The sequence below is a fragment of the Gopherus flavomarginatus genome, chromosome 8 (assembly GCF_025201925.1).
Source record: "Gopherus flavomarginatus isolate rGopFla2 chromosome 8, rGopFla2.mat.asm, whole genome shotgun sequence".
Taxonomy (NCBI): domain Eukaryota; kingdom Metazoa; phylum Chordata; order Testudines; family Testudinidae; genus Gopherus; species Gopherus flavomarginatus.
In genome coordinates this window covers 74,636,972-74,657,141 of record NC_066624.1, presented here as the reverse complement: position 1 = coordinate 74,657,141, position 20,170 = coordinate 74,636,972, and the positions used below count along the sequence as shown (strand labels likewise).

The window sequence follows — 20,170 nt, the reverse complement described above, 5'->3', positions numbered from 1 at the left end:
GTCTGATAACCCAACTGCCCAGGGATTCACTGTGCAGGCCACACGAGACACAGGCTTTACAAACTTCCTGAACTGGTATGTTTATATGCTATAAACCACATCAAATGAAAGGCTAGAATGTCAAGGTAATTCCTGTTGCTTCCTTCCCCATTTAGTGAGATGGCAGGTTTCTAAAGGTTCAAAAAAAAAAAAAAAAAATCCCTTCAGCCATCTGGATGGGGAAGGAAGTAAAAATACATTCCTGCTTTAAAAAAAAAAATTGAGCATCACTTTCCTAATATAGCTACTTCAAAATTAATTTGGAACTTGAAAGGAGGCAGAGAAGTAGTGATGGCCCCATGCACTCTGCAGCACAGCAGAATTCCATTCTGAGATAAGCCTCCCAATTCCTGCAGTAACACTGACCGATTGCAAACATCCCAGAACATACACATTTAATTAAATTATAATAATCCATCAGTAGATATGGAATGACTGATGTCTGATCTACACTAGAGAGTTAGGTCGACATAGGGAAGCTTACATCAATCTAACTCTGTAAGCATTTACATTACAATGGTGCTCTCGCCAATGTAAGTCAACCACTACACTAGGGTGACCAGATGTCCCGATTTTATAGGGACAGTCCTGATATTTGGGGCTTTTTTAAATATGGGCTTCTATTACCCCAACCCCTGTCCCGATTTTTCACACTTACTCTCTGGTCACCCTATACTGCACTGACTTAAAAACTTCATGAGAGGCATAGCACTTAGATCACTTTAGTTAAGTTGACAGAATGTCAGTGTAGACCAAGGATAGGCAACCTGCGGCAAACAAGCTGATTTTCAGTGGCACTCACACTGCCCGGGTCCTGGCCACCGGTCTTGGGGGCTCTGCATTTTAATTTAATTTTAAATGAAGCTTCTTAAACATTTTAAAACCTTATTTACTTTACATACAACAATAGTTTAGTTATATATTGTAGACTTACAGAAAGAGACATTCTATGTATAACTGGCACACGAAACCTTAAATCAGAGTGAACAAATGAAGGTTCAGCACATCACTTCTGAAAGGTTGCCGACCCCTGGCATAGACACTATATTGACTCCTCCAGTTGTCAGCCCCTGGTGGCTGTCAATCCTGGTCGGTGGGGCTCTGGCTGTCAGTGTCCCACGATGCCCCACATGATGGCTGGCTCAAGTGCTCCTGGTAAGGATCTGCACCGCCAACAGAAAGAGCTAGTTTGGACATATAAAATCAATTTAATTACTGCATTGGCTGTACATCAATATAACTTAATTCACTGTACACATGCCCTGATACGTTCAAATCTTAAGTGGCCTCCATACACTCAGAAATGTACCACCATGCCCTCTAAGGGCTTAGAGTGTAAACAGACAACACACAGTTCACAAACAGTGGATGATCAGGAAACATTATGACCTCAAACAAGTGCCAGGGTCGGGCAGGGGAAGGTTGAATTTTTAAATACTTATGAATTGCTGAAAGGCAGGCCTCATTTTGTGGATGATTATCCCCCCCATAGCAAGCAGACACACACACACACAGGGTCATCCCTAGCTATTCTGGGGCCCTACATAGCCCCCCCCCATGGGGGGGCAGGCCTCTGCAGGGAGGGAGCGGGTGGGGGGCTGCCCCCAGGCTTCCGCAGGGGGGAAGGGAAGGTGGTTTCATTATTTAATCCTTTGCATGCTTATTCTGCCTTCCACTACTCCAATAGCCCTACATTCTCTTCTATTGACCATACCCCTCCCTGCCCCCACTCTCTTCCCCCCAACACTATCTTTGGAGATGTATCTTGCAGGGATCCAGCCAGAATTAACTGGTGATCAAGTCACTGGCTCAGGTCAAAGTACGGTGACCAATCATGAATTTTGGAGATAAAATCTTTAGGTGGTCTGGAATAATCAAATTTTGCAGACCACTCTGCAAGCACCCTGTCCAACACTTGAGTTAGTACTAGTATGAAGAAATACATTTATTTCTGCTTATTAATCTCGTAATAAAAGTTACATATTATCCTCTTCTTGCAGCATGTCAATGGAACTTGTGCTCTTAAGTCAATTAGGCTTTTTTGAACTCCTATGTGATCCTGAATGAATCTCTAGTTGTTCTCCACCTGTTCAGTATCACCCTCTAAATATCACACCTTCTATGATAGCTAGAGTTGGGAATGTATCCATTGTTATCCTGGATACACAAAATCACTTTGTTTTGGTGTACTGTTCCTCAATCACAGAATCTATGCGTTTGCGGAGAGCCATGTGGCCTTTAACATGTCAAGCAGTAATTAAGTACTCAACTCTTCTGTCCACTCACCAGATTAGCCTGGAACTTCCCTACCACTTTAAGACAAACTCTGCATCCAGTCATCAGCTGACTTTCCCTTCAGTGGCAACTAGCTTAAAATCCTATAGCATCTAACCATTAGAGTTCACCTGATTCTCACTAACCCTGAAATGAAACAATTTTCTTCTGCAGTAGATACCACTAAGTTTTTTACCATACTTTAAACTTTACTGAGGTACTTCCTGTGGTAAACGTAAGAAGTATCACCGAACAGAAAGTGTTAAACAGGAAAAATAAAAGTTATCTATGCTCCCTACTTCCCAGGTTGGATTTCTGGTTCCTGGCATAAGATTTTTTTGTGGTCCTACTCCCACTACAGCGGCTGCTCCCTCTCCTTGAACGATGGGTCTCCTGACCACTTTTCTTCCTTCAGGTTTATCTACACTGCTCTGTCACAGAGCTGAAGTAAAACAGTGAGGCAGCTAAGTGCCAGAACTGCTTCCTGCCCCCTCTATCCAAAAGAGCTGGGCAAGTGTGGCTTTCCATCCCAGCAGACTGTACTCACCCTTCTTTCCCTCAGCAGCATATACTGAAGCCACTCTCCCATTTCAGCTCTGCAGAAACACAGCTAACACTCTGTTTAGAAAGTTTCGCTTCCTCCCACCCGATGTTGGGCTAGTGGTGCATTAGGGAGCAGGCAGGGTCTTCTGTTTTCTTCAACCTCAGAGTTTCACTGAAGATTCATCTGGAGCATGTAGTGGGGATAGGTTTCAGTGATGATTCCACCCCATAGCTATAGAGAATGACATATTTCCTTGGGGGAACGGCAACAGACAGCATGTGTGACTTTAAAGCAGCTTGAGCCCCATGACAGTACAACAAGCAAGGCTGAAGAAATAGCATGGGATCTTTCAATTAAAGGCTGTTAGAAAAGGTATGTACTAGCAGGCAGATTGATGGTTGCATAGTCCACATGAACTTTTACTTCTACTGACTTCTAAATGCTTTCTTATGCAAACTCAATGTTTGCACAATAGTTTTTGTTTGGTTTTTCCATTTATTTCTTACAAATTCCTTTCAGGAAGCATAGGCCAGATAGACATCACTGGGAATGTCTGTCAAAAGATTAAGTCGAAATGCAAGTAGCATGAAACAGAAGTCCAAACACACGGGGAATGTAAGCCAGCCCAAAACAGAAATGTGAAGAAAGTCAAATGAAGTGAGTATGGTAAAAATTGGTGTTGGTATTAGTTTGTCCCTTTAAAATAATCATTAACAATACAGAATACAATACAATAGAGTCTCTGTATTTCACTCACAGGAGAACATCAATTCTAAAAGAACATCACAGGATAATGATCTACCGCATAAATACTCCTGGTCTGTCGTGCAATTTATCAAAACAGACGTTGAGACAAAGCCATAGGGTTTCTTTTCAAAACAGGACCCAGTAATCCTATGACAAATTTCTGTAATGCTGACTTTATTCCTATTATATCAACTGATTAATGCAGTTATGAAAACTTTATCTAACAGATGGGTCATCTGAGTAATGCTTATTCACTGCAGCATTACTGAATAGCTTCTTTTCTGATTGGCTCAGAAAACAAACCTCATTATTTCAGCCCCCAAAAATAGTTCTTTTAAAGCATATTCTATATATGTCTTCTTGTTTAAGTAATTTTACTTCTTGTTGCCTGAATTTTTATTTTATTTTGTTTAAATCAACAGGATCAACTTTCTACCAATCTGATTCTGAATCTGAATTCTATTTATGCCCTAAGTGTCAGATGCTGCTTCGGGCATGAACAAGCCTCTACCTTCCCTGTCTGTTCAATCTGATTGCCTGGCACATATTTTGTAACTATACAGCACAATGAAAATATCTTTTCTCTTTAAGATCAACCAATTACATTTAAAATACATGCAGTATATTAAAATACCATTGGATATATGTAAGACATGTACCAAGATATCAGCTCTATCACTACAAGTCTCACCTCCTCTGCATATGCCACAATTTCTTCCCTGAGACATAAAAATCAAGGTATTGAGCAACTGTAATCAAAGATCACATGACACTTTACACAAAAATATAATGCTAACTCCTGAGAGCAGCCAAATTCCAAACTAGGATACTGATACTGCAAAGAGAATCACGCAAATGTTCCTGCATGGAGTTTCACTGACTTGAATTAAACTGAGGCCCAGGTACTTACATTCAGCCTATCTGGAGTACCCTGTGCAGTTTTAAGAGAAAGTATTCATAATTTTCTGCCCTTAACTGTTCTGTAGTGTTATAGTGTTCAACTAAGGAATCACTGTTTCACCACATAGAAGTAATTCATAATTTAGAGAGCATCTGGTATATTTCTGGATAGATGGGGTTATATACATTTTGATATAAATTTAAGTTATTATCACCCTGTTACTGACCTTATGATTGACTGCTTTAATTTATATTTGCCACCTCCGTGTAATTTATACCTACACTTACTTCTTTAAGGCACTTCAGGATATATTATGCCTGAAAGATGCTACACAGAAAAAAGCCATACTGTAAAATCAGATTTAGTAGATAATCTCTATGGTATTTCAGTATAATTACCAGGTCGCTCTCAAAATACCTGAACGTACAAATTACATAATTTAAAATCTCCACATAGACTTTTGTTATTCCTAAACTTTCAGACAGATTTTAAGTTGTTTAAAAAAAAAAAGAAGGTTTCTAGCCAAGCTACAGTATTTTTATAAATAACTTTTTCAGTGTGAATCAATGCAGCACTGCTGTCTTACTGGCTCCATCATCACTAATTCATGATTAGTCATGATTACAATCTGTATTCAAACTCCTGGAGCAGTTTTGAACACAGCCAGCAAATGTGGACACTGCCAAACCCTGATCAAAACTGCTCTCCAAGGATAATTTAAGAAACTGATGTGTTAAGATTTTTCTTTTAAACTGACACTGCAGAGTCTTTGAGGACAGTTTTGAACACAGTCTAGCCACGTCCACACTTTCTAACCAAATGTATTCAAAACCATTCAGCAGAGCACCATGTCATTTTTCTTATACCCTAGTTTCCAAACCCATCTTATATCACCTACAAAAGGCTCCATCCATTTTGTCCTCCCACAAACCTTTCTGCATACACCCCTTTGTCAGATTCCCCACCTCCCCAATACTAGCAGTTGCAGATGTTTGGCGTAGTAGTCGGTTACGGTGGGAGAGGCTAGTTTTGGTGTTTGCAGAAGGATGATAAAGGGAGTGTTGCAAGGTATTGTCCTAGGGCAGGGGCTCTCAACCTTTTTCTTTCTCAGGCCCCCTAATATGCTCTAAAAACTCCACGGCCACCTGTGCCACAACAATTGGTTTTCTGCATATAAAAGCCAGGGCCAGCAGGCAAGGCAATTGCCTGGAGCCCCATGCCACAGGGCCCCCACAAAGTTAAGTTGCTCAGGCTTTGCTTCAGCCCCAGGTGGCAGGGCTCCTAGTCCTGGGCTTCGTCCATCTTCCCTGGGCCCCAGCTAGTCTAAGGCTGGCCCTGCTTAGAGGACCTCCTGAAACCTGCTTGTGATCCCCAAAGAGAACCACAGGACAGAACTATGTTTCCAGTGCTTGGTCTATGACAGTGGTCGGCAATCTCTGGCACGCAGCTTGCCAGGACAGCACCGTGGCAGGCCGGGACAGTTTGTTTACCTGCCGTGTCGGCAGGTTCGGGGGACCGCGGCTCCTATTGGTTGCGGTTCACAGTCTCAGGCCAATGGGGGCAGAGGGAAGCGGCGCGGGCGAGAAATGTGCTGGCTGCAGCTTCCTGCCATCCCATTGACCTAGGATGGTGAACTGCAGCCCGTGGGAGCCATGATCGGCCGAACCTGCTGACGCAGCAAGTAAAAAAACTGGCCCGGCCCACCAGGGTGCTTACCCTGGCAAGCCGCGTGCCAGAGGTTGCCGACCCCTGGTCTACGATGTACAGTGTTTGTGGTAAGGTATGTGGGGGAAGAGTAGAGGATATATAACATTAGGTTGGTTAACTTTTCATTTCTTTGCTTTTGTGATTTAGCGTCTGGTAGGTTGTGAGTGAATCAACCCTAATTGCTTCTTAACAAAGTTTGTGTATTCATCGTCTTTAGATTTTTGTAACACTACACTCAGGGTGGGAACCTAAGGAAAACTTGTAGTGGAGGCAGAAGCGTAGCAGCTGATGGAGAAATGGAGAAAATCTTCTCCATTAGTAGCTGTGCAGAAAACCTTGTATGTCAACAACTTCACAGGAAACCCTTCTCTACCATGCAATAAAGTGACAGGAAAGGTAGCTCCTGACAGGGAAGATTTTGCACGCTCAGCCTCCATCACTTAGATCTGCTTGCTCTTTTGTGTAAGATTTCAATAATAATGTAAACAGCTGCTAAAAAACAAGCCTAAATCCAATAAAAAAAAGCCTACCCACTGCACCATAACTACTCACAGCATCCATCTCCTGCCAAGTTTTGTGCAGATGGACAATCTTGTTTGAAAAAGAAAAAGTCAATAATGAAAAGTCAGATTGCCATGAAAAAATTTTAGCCAGAGCCCCATTTCAAAGACCTATTAAAAATTTATGAAGAATAACAAGACAAGAGCTGCAGAGAAAATTCAAAGGGCTTAAAATGTTACACCAATTGGACACCTACTTTTACAAAAAGAAAAAAACAAAAAGCAAGAATTTATGGCCTATTTTAAGACCATTCTAGAATGTAATCCTAATTATGGAGACACTGCCATAGGCACCTTCGTAGCAAATCAGAATCCCTCTCTTTGGAGAGGAGATGGTCTAGCAGAAACTCTCTAGGAGACAAAGAGCTGTGCCTACATATATATTGTCTGTTATAAATATTAAAGTAGTGTTTTACTAATGCTGAATTTACATAAAATATTTAAATGACTACAATTAAAAACCACTAAGATAAGGTTAATATGATTTATCTCTCTGTGCTTTTAGTCACCTTTTTGAGAAGAGATTAAAATTAAGAAGCTTTTCCTTTTCATTCCACTCACACCCACCCACTACCAATTCTGTCTGCTGTAATCCTCCTTCCACAGATGTCAAAACAGGACATCAGTATTAAAACTACTCATTGCCAAAATCAGTTAGTCTAGCATCCCATTATTATTGTAATGCTGGCACAATAACTTTAGTATAATATGCAACGGTTCATGCAGCTACTCAATGCCAGATAACTTGCTTCAGAGATTTTTTTCTCCACCTATAAAGAATTATAGCATAAATATTCTTAAAAGGCAAAGTTCGGGATGAAAATAGGTGCTTGTCCCTTAATCAGCAGTAACAAGGTCATCCCCTTGGTAATTCTGTTTTCCTAGCAGTTACATAAAGTGATCAGCCAAGAGAGTTCAGTCTTCAGATAGGCATGGTTATGAACATCTCTTTTAATCCTTTCTTTTCTCCCACTTTTTGAAGGAACTCACATTTTACAGAAATTAAGAAGCAAAAATCTGTATAACTAGGGCCCTACCAAATTCACGGCTATGAAGAACGTGTCACGGACCACGAAATCTGGTCTTTTGTATGTTTTTACCCTATCCTATACAGATTTCTCAGGGGAGACCAGTGTTTCTCAAATTGGGGGTCCTGACCAAAAGGAGAGTCGCAGGGGGTTGCAAGGTTATTTTAGGGAGGGTCATAGTATTGCCACCCTTACTTCTGTGCTGCCTTCAGAGCTGGGCGGTCAGAGAGCAGTAGCTGTTGGCTGGGTGCCCAGCTCTGAAAGCAATGCTCTGCCAGCAGCAGCGCAGAAGTAAGGGTGGCAATACTATACCATCCATCCTTACTTCTGCGCTGCTGCCTTCAGAGCTGGGTGGCCGAAGAGCAGCAGCTGCTGACTAAGGGCCCCATTCTGCAGGCAGCAGTGCATAAGTAAGGGTGGCAATACCATACCATGTCATCCTTCCTTCTGCACTGCTGTAGGCAGTAGCTCTGCCTTCAAAGCTGGACTCCTGGCCAGCAGCCACCACTTCCCAGCTGCCCAACTCTGAAGACAGCACTGTCACCAGCAGCAGTGCAGGAGTAAGTGCAGCAGTATCTCAACCCACCCCCTAAAATAACCTTGCAACACCCCCCCACACACACACACACAGAACTCCCTTTTGGGTCAGGTTCCCTACAATTACAACACTGTGAAATTTAAATAGCCGAAATCATGAATTTTACTTTTTTTTAAATCTTAGGACCGTGAAATTGACCAAAATGAACCACAAATTTGATAGGGCACTATGTAAAACTGATACATTCTATAAAGGACCCAATGAATGCAAACACAAGAAATTTCAAGCGAGATTCAATAAAAGTCAAAAAGTCTTCAAAACAAAAAAAATTTTAAGATGAAGTTTCGGTACACTGAAAAAAGTGGACTTTCCTTAAATACATAAAAGGCAGCGAACTTCACAAAGATTGAATTTAAAAAAAAATTGACACCTCATATACTACACCACTTAAAAACATATCATAGCTAATGGTATGTTGTGACGTTATCTGATTAAAATATGACCATATCGATTATTATTGCTGCCACTGTTATATATTTGCAGCAAATATTGTACAAAGATTGTAGAGTGAGGTGTTTATGAAATGGTTATGACTTGCTGGTTCTGATTATGCTACTTGTATGCATATATCATTTTGTATGTGAAGTTATGAGTACTGGCTCTAATACTTGGATTTCAAACGTTTGTTCCTGAGGTAATGCCCACAAGGTAACACCCAGCACATCTTGGAAGGAGTATTCAAATTAAGTGGTTCATCAAAAAACACTTGGCTGACAATGGACCATGGGAGACAGCCATCTACACTGAGTGGAATGTCATGTAAACGTGCTGTCTGGAGTGTAGGTAATGGCTTCCTGCAATGACTAAGGGAAATTGGGCATGAACATGTGACTCCAAACTCCACCTTGTTGCTGTAATTGACCACTGTAAGAACAATGGGATGCCCTCCACACCGTAAAAGCTATAAAAGGCCCTGAGATCATCTCCATTGTGTCTTCAATCCTGCTTCTTACCTCTGGAGGAACTTTGCTACAAACTGAAGCTCTGAACAATGAACTGAATGACCCATCCAAGCTGCGGATGTACCCCAGAGACTTGACTTAAACTAGCAGTTTATTCCATCACTGCTACAAGCCTGAGCCAAGAACTTTGCCATTACTGTATGTAATTGACTCCTTTAACCAATTTTAGCTCTCACCTTTCTTTTTATAAATAAAGTCAGGTGTCAAGGCTGTCAAGGGGAGACTGGGGGATTCTGTCTAGCCTTTGCCATTATGAGGGATTAGTCTAGATTTTACTATTATTATTACTTATTATTATTTAACCTTTTTTTTTTAAAGTTACTTGCCTGGGATGCTGTCACCAATAGACCATTCAGACTGGCAAGTGACAAGCTGGGGTAAAGTTTTCAGTCACCTAGGTGACAGGCTCCTAAGGCCAATTCAGATGCTTAGAAGCTTAACATCTAATCAGCAAAATTTAGGGTAAAATTTTCAAAAGCACCTTTAAGGCTGTGGCTGTATAGACATATCCTTAGAGGCCTAAATCTCATTGGCTAGTCCACAATAAAAGGAAAGAAAAAGATGCTTTCACACCTTTTATTAGTTAACATATGGTAACAGAAAGGGAAATCCTCGCAAGGAGAAAGCAGTTTGTAGGTTTTAGATGTGCTGGCAGGTTGAGATAAACTCTGCATCAGCTGGCATGAGTTAAAGCTACAAACTGCTTTGTCTTCCTTATGTCAGGGTAAGAACTCACATTTTCCCTAGTAAAGACAAGGCCACCAAACCTCAAAGGGCTGTCACAGCTTAATCTTCAATGCCAAAAGGGAGGAGTTTGCTGGAGGGTCGTTTGGGGGAGGGGGTTACAGCAGAATATTATTAATTAGTGGTAGCATAGCAGCACCTAAGAGACCCTTTGGGAACCAGACCCAGCTGCTCTAGGCAGGGCACCAGCCCGCCTGGAACCGAGCCCCTTGCCCTAGGAGCTCGCAATCCAGCTAGTGGAGACTCACCGAGCCGGAGCCGGCACGCGGCTCCCGACTGCCCCTAACAAGACCGGGCTACGTGGATGCCCCACGCTGGCGCCGGGCGAGCTGCCCAGCACTGGGGGAAGTGACATTCCCCTAGAGGGAGCGCCGGACGCAGCCCGAGCCAACCGGGAAAGGAGGAGCAGCGGCCGCCCCGCACTCAAGCCCGGCTGCTCTGGCCGGGACCCCCGGGAGGCGGGAGCGGAGGAGCCCAGCGGGTCACACTCCGCGGTGGTTCCCCCCAGACAAAGCAGCCCCCGCGCCAGGAAGGGAGCCAGGGGAGCTCTGCGGCGGCGCCTGGAGCGGGCGCGGGGAAGGGTCCGCCCGGAGCTGGGTGCCCGCTGGCCGCGCTGCCCACAGCGGGGAGCCGGGGGTGCCCAGCAGTAGCAGTGCTGCCCAGGTGCCCGAAGGAGCGCGGAGCTGCGAGTGCCCGCGGGGGAAGAGGCTACCCAGGGCAGGACGCCCCGTCACGGCGCTGGGGAAGGGGGCGCCCGGTGGCGGCGCTGCCCGGGGTGCCCGGCGCGGGGGAAGGGGGCGCCCGGTGGCGGCGCTGCCCGGGGTGCCCGGCGCGGGGGAAGGGGGCGCCCGGTGGCGGCGCTGCCCGGGGCGCCCGGCGCGGGGGAAGGTGTGGCGAGCGGTTCCTACCTCCCCCGCGGCTGCCGTCTGCTCAGCTCAGCGCCTCCGCCCGGGGCTAGAGCCGAAGCCCGCCGCTTCCTGCTGCTGCCGCCGCCAAGCGAACAGCTCCAGCTCGGACTCGGCGGAGCGGACCAAGTTCTGCCGAGCGCCGCCTCCTGCCCCGCTACCACACGCGGGGCTCCCTGGGACCCAGCGCGACAGCAGCCAGCGCCACCTACCGCCGCAACGGGAGGCTGCATCTTGGGCTCCCTCCTCCCACGAATGGGGAGCGGCGCGGTGACTCCTCCGGCTCAGCCGCGCTGCCCACAACCGGGGTTCCGCGCTGAGCCACCCTGCTCCCTGCCGCCTGGGACCCAGACGCTCAAAAGGTGCGGGGCTGGGCACTCCTCCCAGCGCGGCCACTGCCTGCCCAAGTGAGTGACCCTGGGCAAATGAACCCCTGCCCGTGCCTCAGTTTCCCTTCTGCACAAAGGAAGTGATATGGTTTGTATTCTAGCCTCACCCAGAGGCCCCGCTCAGGAGTGAGCCCCAGGCAGTGAGGCACCCCCAGGATGAGCTCACTGGTGCTTGTGACTTCATCAGTGTCATGATTCATAACATACAGAATCTGAAACTTCTCTGTTGAAATGGCCAAGGTCCACCTTGATTGCATTGGCTTCCTTAGCACTACAAAAGTAATTTTCCCTTTCTTCATAGTCACCCCTTCTTGACAATAGTTGAGAATAGGCCACTTCAACCTTAATTGAATTGGCCTCATTAGCGTGCGCGCGCGCACACACACGGTAAGGCAACTCCCATCTTTTCATGTACTCTGTGTGTGTGTGTGTGTATATATATATATACATATACACACACACTGCTTACTGTATTTTTCACTCCATGCATCTGATGAAATGGGTTTTAGCCCCTGAAAGCTTATGCCCAAATAAATTTGTTAGTCTCTAAAGTTCCACAAGGACTTCTCATTATTTCTGTCATCACAGTTGCCTTCCTGAGATCTGTTGAGATCTGGCATATCTTTTCAGGATTGCTCCTTTTCAGTTACAGACAGAGGAACACTGTTGGAATTTCCAATAAAAGATAAAATTGAGGTGGACTCCTTATTTCATAACTCTATGAACTACTTGGAGACATTGATAATGTATAACCCTCACAACTATTAAATCAGTCTTTTTCCATGAAGATTGTTCTACACCATCATAGTCTCACATTTTCTCCTAAAGTCAGTTCTTTTGAATAAACCTGTTTGTTTGTTTTAAATCTCTGGAGCTATTAAACTAAATTGTACAGATTTGTGTAATCTTAGTGTAAAACCTACTCTCTTTTTTCACTCATGTTTAAATATATAACCTACATTTCAAAAGTTAAATTTAATTGGTGTCACTAAGCAGAACTATTAAACAGTTACATGTTGTATAACAGAAACTGGACACCAACTGTTGACTATCAAAAGAAAAAGCAAACACAATACATTCCCGGCCATCCCACATTGATGTTGGTGAAACATCCCTTGTGATCCATCAATGTTTGCAGCACCATTGAAAAGTACCGCTTTCAGTTTATGTACTTGCTGGCTTGGTGCTCTAGTGCCAAGATAGGGATATGGGTTCCATCTATCGCCCTACCACAGTTCGGGAATCCCATTGCAGCAAAGCCATCTACTATGACCTGCACATTTCCCAGAGTCACTACCCTTGAAATCTGCAGCTCTGTGATTGGGTTGGCTACTTGGATCACAGCAGGCCCCACAGTAGATTTGCCCATTCAAATTGATTCGTGACTGACCGGTAGCTGTCTGGCTTTGCAAGCTTCCATAGGGCTATCACCACTCACTTGTGAACTGTGAGGGCTGCTCTCATCTTGGTATTCTTGTGCTTTAGGGCAGGGAAAAGCAAGTCACAAAGTTCCATGGAAGTGCCCTTACTCATGCAGAAGTTTCGCAGTCACTGGGAATCATCCCAGACATGCAACGCTATGCTGTTCCACCAGTCTGTGTTTGTTTCCAGGGCCGAGAATCAGCGTTCCACGGCATGAACCTGCCCCATTAACACCATGATCTCCACATTGCTGGGGTCTGTACTTTGAGAGAAGTCTGTGTCTGTGTCCGTGTCCTCATCACCGCGCTGCCATCACCTACTCGCTTGCTTTTGCTTTTGCAGGTTCTGGTTCTGCATATACTGCAGGATAATGCACATGGTGTTTACAGTGCTCATAATTGCGACAGTGATCTGAGTTGGCTTCATGCTTGTCGTACTCTGGCGTTTGTGCGGAAAAAAGGCATGAAATGATTGTCTGCTGTTGCTCTGATGGAGGAAGAGGTGACTGATGACATGGCTTACAGGGTTGGCTTACAGGGTTGTCCCACAGAATGGCCCCCTCAAGGACTGAACTCACAACCCTGGGTTTAGCAGGCCAATGCTCAAACCAAATAAATACAAAACAAACCTGCTGTCTTTATTGTTTTGATCCACTCCATCTTTCTTATACATCTTAGACTAGCAGCAGGTGGTGCAGTACAACTGCTAGCCATTGTCATTGCCTGGCTGCTCGCTGGACGACGGTGCAGTATGATTGCTAGCCATTGTCGTCTCCTGGCTGCTTGCCAGAAGACGATGCAGTACGACTGCTGGCCATCGTCGTCTCCCATTTATGTCCAGGCGCCCCTGGCCAACCTCACCGAGGCCAGCCAGGAGCACACATATCTGCCCAGGCGCCCCCGACTGATCTTACCGAGGTCAGCTAAAAGAGCACCCAGCAGACAATGATGATGGTTACCAATTGTAATGCACCATCTGCTGCCAAAAGGCAACGAGCTGCTGCTGTTTAGCAATGCTGTACCACATCTGACAGCACCCAGAAGACATATGGTGACAGTGAGCTGAGCAGGCTCCATGCTTGTCGTGGTATGTCATCTGCACGGGTAACCTAGGAAAAAAGGCGAGAAACAATTTATTGCCATTGCTTTCATGGGGGGGAGGGGCCTGATGACATGTACCCAGAACCACCAGCGATAATGTTTTTGCCCCATCAGGCATTGAGAGCTCAACCCAGAATTCCAATGAGCGGGGGAGACTGCGGGAACTGTGGGATAGCTACTCACAGTGCAGCACTCCGGAAGTCGACACTAGCCTCGGTACTGTGGACCCACTCCACCGAGTTAATGGTCATAGGTGGGGACACACACAATCGACTGTATAAAATCGATTTCTAAAAAATTGCCTTCTATAAATTCTACCTAATTTTGTAGCGTAGACATACCCTTACGTCCCCATCTGGTCCTAGAATTAAATATAATTCACAAAGGATTTGGCAGTCATGAACTCCCCATCTGTTCTCTAACTAATTGAAAGGATTTCATTTCCTTCATAGAAGCCTTTTGCTCTGGAGAATAACACATTTGTCTGTACACACAGAAGAATTTGTAATTTTCTTGGAGTTAAAGTCATTAGGTTATTTACACTATACCATAGTATGTGGGAAGGCAAACTCCACTCTCATTTTGAATCCATGGCATGTGAACTACAGCTCAGCACTCTACTCCAGCATATAGTCTGAAATAGTGGCCACAGTCCCACTTTATCAAATCTAAAGAATTTTTATTCAACTGGATCTACAGACCTGCAGATCCTACAGCCCTTTTCCCAGTCTATCTCTCCTATGGCGCTAAAGGTCTTTGTAGGAGTAGCAGAAATATTATTTTCATTACATAGAAACCAGTCTGCTAGCAACACCACCAGGTATCCATGAATCAGGGTGAATTTCAACCATTGTAAAAGTTTTTGTGCAGTAACTTAAAACTTTAGCAGTCTCTTACTAGTGTGTGTTTGGAAACAAAACCTGTCAACAGGCCCATTAACTGCATCCAAATCCTTGCAGAGGCAAGGCATTATGCATTAGGTCAATATGGAAAGGATACAATGAAATTGCCTACAATGTCATGTGGCCCATCTGAAACTGCTAGTAGCAAGTATCAGAACACTAGATGGGGAGGTCTCTGTGTTACCACAGTGAATTCTTTCCCAAGTATCTGACTGCTGATTCTTGCTGACATGCTTGGGGTCTAACTCGTTGCCATCAGGGCCGACTCCAGCGTTTTTGCCACCCCAGGCAGCGGGGAGGAAAAAAAAAGCCACTTCATTTTTTGCAGCAATTCGGCAGCAGGTCCCTCCCTCCCTCTGAGAGGGAGGGTGGGACCTGCTACTGAAGAGCTGGACATGCCGCCCCTTGCCATTGGCTGCCCAAGCACCTGCTTGCTGCGCTGGTGCCTGGAGCCAGCGCTGGTTGCCATATTTGGGGTGGGAAGGAATTTTCCCCTATGTCAGATTGGCAGAAACCCTTGGGCAGGGTCACTTTTATCTGCAGCATGTGGCATGGATCACTTGCTGATTTGAACTAGAGTAAATGGTGGATTATCTGTAACTTGAAGGCATTAAATCAACATTTGAGGACTTCAGTAACTCAGCCAGAAGTTATAGGTCTATACAGGAGTAGGCGTGTGAGGTTCTGTGACTTGCAATGTGCAGGAGTGAGACTTGATCACAATGGTCCCTTCAGGTTTTAAAGTCTGTGAGTCTAAAATAGTCTGATATTTCCCTAACTGACTTCTGTTCAAGGTTAGACAGGCAGACCTGCAAATCAGAAATTATAGGTGGCTGAAAGACCCAGCCCTGTCAGGTATTAACACAGCCTCCTCCCTCTGGATGAAGGTTGAAACTAGTTTCATGGTTTAACTAGATTTTAAGGTACTGCTTGGTACGAAATTGAGACTCTCAGATCTGGCTTCTGACAACCTAAAAGCTGGCCAGATTAAGAGAATGTATTATTTTATTTTAAAAGAAAAAAGTAAAGTACATTATCACCAAGTAGCCCTTGTTGTGTTTGTATCTGGCTGCCTCCTTTCTGATTTTTCAGAGATTCTCTTTATATTATTATCATTCTCTGGGGAGCTAAAGAGCAGATACAAGGTAAGGGGGAAAATAGCAAGACAAATGTATTCTTAGATGTGACATAAATACTCTGATCTCATTACAAAAAAGCAATTTGGGATTATAAAGAATTAAATTATACACCCACAAACCAGAAGGAAAAGGTACTTTGTACATACAAAGAACAAACTTAATAAATACATTTTATTTAATCAGGACTATCATTACCCTTTATCTACTCAAATTACTATAAGAAGTCTCACCTGCCTCAGTGTGAGGCTCCATATGATTCACTCAAGACAGCCTCTGGGTAACACTTCAGGCACCTGGAAAATTTTCCATTTGTCTCTCAGGAAGAAAAGAATTCTTTAAGCATTCAGTCTTAAACTATTTAGAACGACTAGCTTTTCACTGCTCTCATACTACCACCTCAGTGAAGCAGGGTAACTTGGTCCAGATCCTCAAAGATACCTAGGCACCTAAACCCCAGATTCGGGCACATGAATATCTGATTTAGGTGCCTAATCCCAGTTTTTGGGGCTACTGTAATGGACCCAAACTCCTTGTAGGCACCAACATTTTCAAAATAAAAGCTCCCTTGGTGCCTGTTTCTGCCCTTAGGCATGCACACTTCTGCCTCCTTCTAAGCATCTGGATGCCTGTCTCCTGCCTAAGCTCCTGAGCAATTCAGGAACCAAAGGAAGAAAGATGATTGGCTGCCTAAGTCACTTGAAGGACCCAATCTGGTAGGTGTGCTCAGAGGACACCTACTAGATTGAGTCAACTGAAACTCTAGCTGGCGGAGGTGATGCTCACCAAATAACTTTTAGCACAAAACTGATCTATGGGATTTTCTGACACGGACTCCCGCAAGCTCTTCTGATGAAACTGTTCCACAGTGGATAGATGAAAGAGTGATTGGAGCAGGGAACTGGGCCCTGGGTCTCCCACCTCCCAGCCAGTGCCCTAACCACTGGATTATAGAGTCTCTCTCTCTTTGGCCTAAAGATTGTTTCAGTATTTATCCACGGTGGGACAGTAACTGGACTGCAGGGAGAGAATGAGAATGATACAGTAGTCCAGTGGTTATTGAAGCAAATGGGAGTTAGGTGCCTACATACCTTTGAGGATTTGGGTCCAACTGTGTCTCTGAATTTCAATAATAAATGATTCCTTAGCATAAAGTCAGAGGTAAAGTCACTTGCCATATATGGTACAATATACAATTTCTGACCATTTGTTTACACTGGAAATTGTAAGAATCTTAGTACATTTAAATGTTATCCATTAAGATTGTGTTGCCTTACCTGTAGACTGCCTGACCTTCCTGGATAAGATAAGAATGTGTTCGTGAACCTCTCATGTCCAAGAGTTAAAAATGCATCAAGGGATCTAGGCACTTCTGAATGCTGGAAAGAAAAAAGTGGATAAACAAACTGGAACTTTACTGAGAAGTAACTAGAACTTTGAAGCATGCTATTACTCTGACTCAAACCCACAAACAGGAAGTTTTCTTTCTCCTTTTATACCACAATCTATTACATTTCCTCCTGAAGATTTCTGTTCCGTACAACATTTTTAAAATACATGTGATGCAAACTTTAAACTCAGTCCCACTGTTCATACACTTAACAGTCTTCAACTTGCTTCAGCCTGTGTGTGGCCTTCCTGTTCTACCTTGAAATCACATCATCATCAGCAGTTACTGGCATTTAACTATTGAAGTCTGGTCTTTACCAATTTTAACATGACAGACTCTTTGGTTGTTCCTGGAAAACAGACATTCCACCCTCTTAATGTAGATGCCAATCCAGATATACAGTAGCTGGTTCATCATTAGCTTGCATTTCAGGCCATCACTATCTTCATTCATCCTATTAGGATCTGCAGTGTCCTGTGGTTGTCTTTTCTCCCCTACAGAAGTGGTATATGTGTGAGGTCTATGCCAAGTTTCTTTTTACGTAGCTCTTGTTTCTCTAAGGCTATGTCTTCACTACCTGCCGTATCGGTGGGTAGCAATCAATTTATCGGGGCTCGATATATCGCGTCTCATCTAGATGCAATATATCGATCCCCGAACGCGCTCCTGTCGACTCCGGAACTCCACCAGAGTGAGCGGCTGTAGCAGAGTTGACAGGGGGAGCCACGGACGTAGATCCCGTGCCCTGAGGACGGTAGGTAATTCGATCTAAGATACTTCGACTTCAGCTACGTTATTCACGTAGCTGAAGTTGCGTATCTTAGCTCGATCCCTTCGCCTAGTGTAGACCAGCCCTGATACAGGGTTCGGCAACCTTTCAGAAGTGGTGTACCGAGTCTTCATTTATTAACTCTAATTTAAGGTTTCACGTGCCAGTAATACATATTAATGTTTTTAGAAGATCTCTGTCTATAAGTCTATAATATATAACTAAATTATTGTTGTATGTAAAGTAAATAAGTTTTGTAAAATGTTCAAGAAACTTCATTTAAAATTAAATTAAAATGCAGAGCCCCCCGGACTGGTGGCCAGGACCCAGTGAGAGTGCCACTGAAAATCAGCTCGCGTGCCGCCTTCGGCACGCATACCATAGGTTGCCTATTCCTGCTCTAATAGATGCCATATTCTGAGGTATCAGTGTGATAAGATTTGGATTCTGCTCCTATTCTTGATGAAACACTGTAAGACCCCTCAGGTACTCCTAGGGGAGTTCTGTGCCAAAAAATTAAAAATCCTGCACACAATATTTTAAAATTCTGCATATTTTGTCAAAATAACACCATATAATCAATCCAATTTCAATTATTTTGATAATTTATTTCAAAATACCTGTCAGCAAGTATATCTGTAACAATATAGACACCAAAAAAGATTCAGGAAATGTTTTTTGACAAATAGATTTCTTACTAGGCATATTAATACAGAACTTTGAGTAATAATTCATTTAAACTACAATACAGAAATGGATTTCCTACACCTCTCAGAAGCAATGCAAAGGCTTGGGAGAGTTAGCAGTAATGGATGAGCTGAGGGAGAGGAAAATAATGGCTGGAAAGGAACCTGGGAATGAACTTGGAGAGTTGTTGGGTGTGGGTGGGAGAATTATAAACAGAGGGTTTTTTTTTGCGGGGCAGGGGGAATTGTTAGGGAGTTGGGGAGCCTTCCCTGGGCAGACCCTGGCTAAGTCCTAGTTTCTCCCATTCAGTCAGGTACATCTATCCCCTGTTCCCATTGTCCCTGCACCCTCACTTTCCCCATCCCCATGTGTCCCTGCACCCCCATTCAGCCACCCATCCCCAGGTGAACCTGCACCCCATTCAACCACCTCACTCTCTCTGCCCCCATGTGTCCCTGCACCCACCATGGCCCTATACTCCCACTCAGCCACCCCAGCCCCCCTGTGTTGCTGCACTCTCACTCAGCCACTCCTCCTCTCCCATCCCCAAGTGTCCCTGTACCCCCACAGAGCCACTCCCTCCGCCCCTGTCTACATGTGTCCCTGCACTCCCCACCTCCTACCCCCATGTGGTACTGCACCCCCCACTCCCATTCAGCCCTTGGCTCAATGCTGTCACTCCACTATCTCCTGTGCCCCTGCCCCAGTCTGTCCCCCCACTGGTCCTTCTGAACTCCAGTCTATGTGAACCCCCCAGCAGCCCCGTGTGCCCTGCTCTTTCCATACTCCTGCCCCCATATCCGGTGCCTCTTCACCTCACCGTGCAGGCAAGTCGCTGTGAGGAAGACAACGTATCCCCTTCCCCCTCCACAGCAGGCTGAGCCAGCAGCCCCTGGTTGGTGACACTGCAGCACCTTCCCGGCAGAATGTATTTTCTGTGGGGGTGGGGGGGATGGAATCTGCGGGGGACATGAATTCTGCACATGCACAGTGGTGCTGAATTCTCCCAGAAGTAATGCGTCTAGGAGGCCTACAGAGCTACCACGTAGCTGATTGCTCCGGTTGCTACCCAGCAACAGCTGTAATCTGCTTTTGCTCCAATGCCCATGACTCACTGTGGACACAGACTATGGGAAGTCCTGCCTGAAGGGGTTTGACAGGTAGCAGGCTCGTGGCGCTTGATTGGGTCCCCACTCTATATAAACACAAGGGGCAGTTCAGGTAACAGTGTGGATTTCCTGCAGTTGCTATGGCCATGGGTGCCCTTGGCTTGATTTGGAATTTGCCTTCAGATCCTGAAACCTGATTATTAACTTTTCGGTTACTCCCTGCCTGAGGTTTCATGCTACTCTAATCCTTGGACCTG

General features: G+C 44.8%; 1 protein-coding gene and 1 long non-coding RNA gene across 6 annotated transcripts in view; both read right to left on the bottom strand.

Annotated features, from left to right (window-relative positions):
• The window catches only part of PXYLP1 (2-phosphoxylose phosphatase 1), an 89,369-nt gene extending 78,187 nt beyond the window's left edge, over positions 1-11,182 (bottom strand). For 2 of the 5 annotated variants that reach the window (XM_050964072.1, XM_050964067.1), the window contains exon 1: positions 11,013-11,182. The gene's annotated coding sequence lies outside the window, so the exon portion shown is untranslated. Of the gene's footprint in view, positions 1-1,010; positions 1,224-2,860; positions 3,089-11,012 lie in introns of all 5 variants that reach the window. The other 3 variants (XM_050964069.1, XM_050964070.1, XM_050964071.1) reach the window with 3 other exon arrangements.
• Positions 11,183-13,714: 2,532 nt separating this feature from the next.
• Positions 13,715-17,349, bottom strand: LOC127056399 (uncharacterized). The gene is made up of 3 exons (XR_007775799.1): positions 17,236-17,349; positions 16,192-16,274; positions 13,715-13,928 (listed from the first exon to the last, which is right to left on the bottom strand). It is a non-coding gene; the product is annotated as an uncharacterized LOC127056399 (long non-coding RNA).
• Between the last annotated feature and the right edge of the window lie 2,821 nt (positions 17,350-20,170).